The following is a 399-nucleotide window of genomic DNA, read 5'->3' on the forward strand; positions in this document are numbered from 1 at the left end:
TCTGAAATCAAATGTTCTCTCTCTCCCTCTGCCTTCCTCTCTGAAATCAAATGTATACACACACACACACACACACACACACTAGAGTAGTCACTGTTGCTTTCCTCAGCGGGCCGCCCCGCCCACCGCCACTGGTAGCTCTCTGCTGCACATAGCTTGCTGCCCTGCCCTCCTGCTGATTGGTCATTAAGCTTCACCACATAATGACCATTTGCATATTACCTCTTTATTATATAGGATATGTAAAAGAAGCAGTTCCTGCCGAGGCTTGTGTGTGCAGAGGTGGGAGAACTGTGTCTGTCCCTCCATCTGTCTGTCCCTTGTCCATCAGAAGTCAGCAAGCATTCATAGGTGTCTGCTGGTGGCTGGACCAGACCCACAGGCAGCACAATTGTGCCT

The sequence above is a fragment of the Myotis brandtii genome, unplaced genomic scaffold (assembly GCF_000412655.1).
Source record: "Myotis brandtii unplaced genomic scaffold, ASM41265v1 scaffold122, whole genome shotgun sequence".
Lineage (NCBI taxonomy): Eukaryota > Metazoa > Chordata > Mammalia > Chiroptera > Vespertilionidae > Myotis > Myotis brandtii.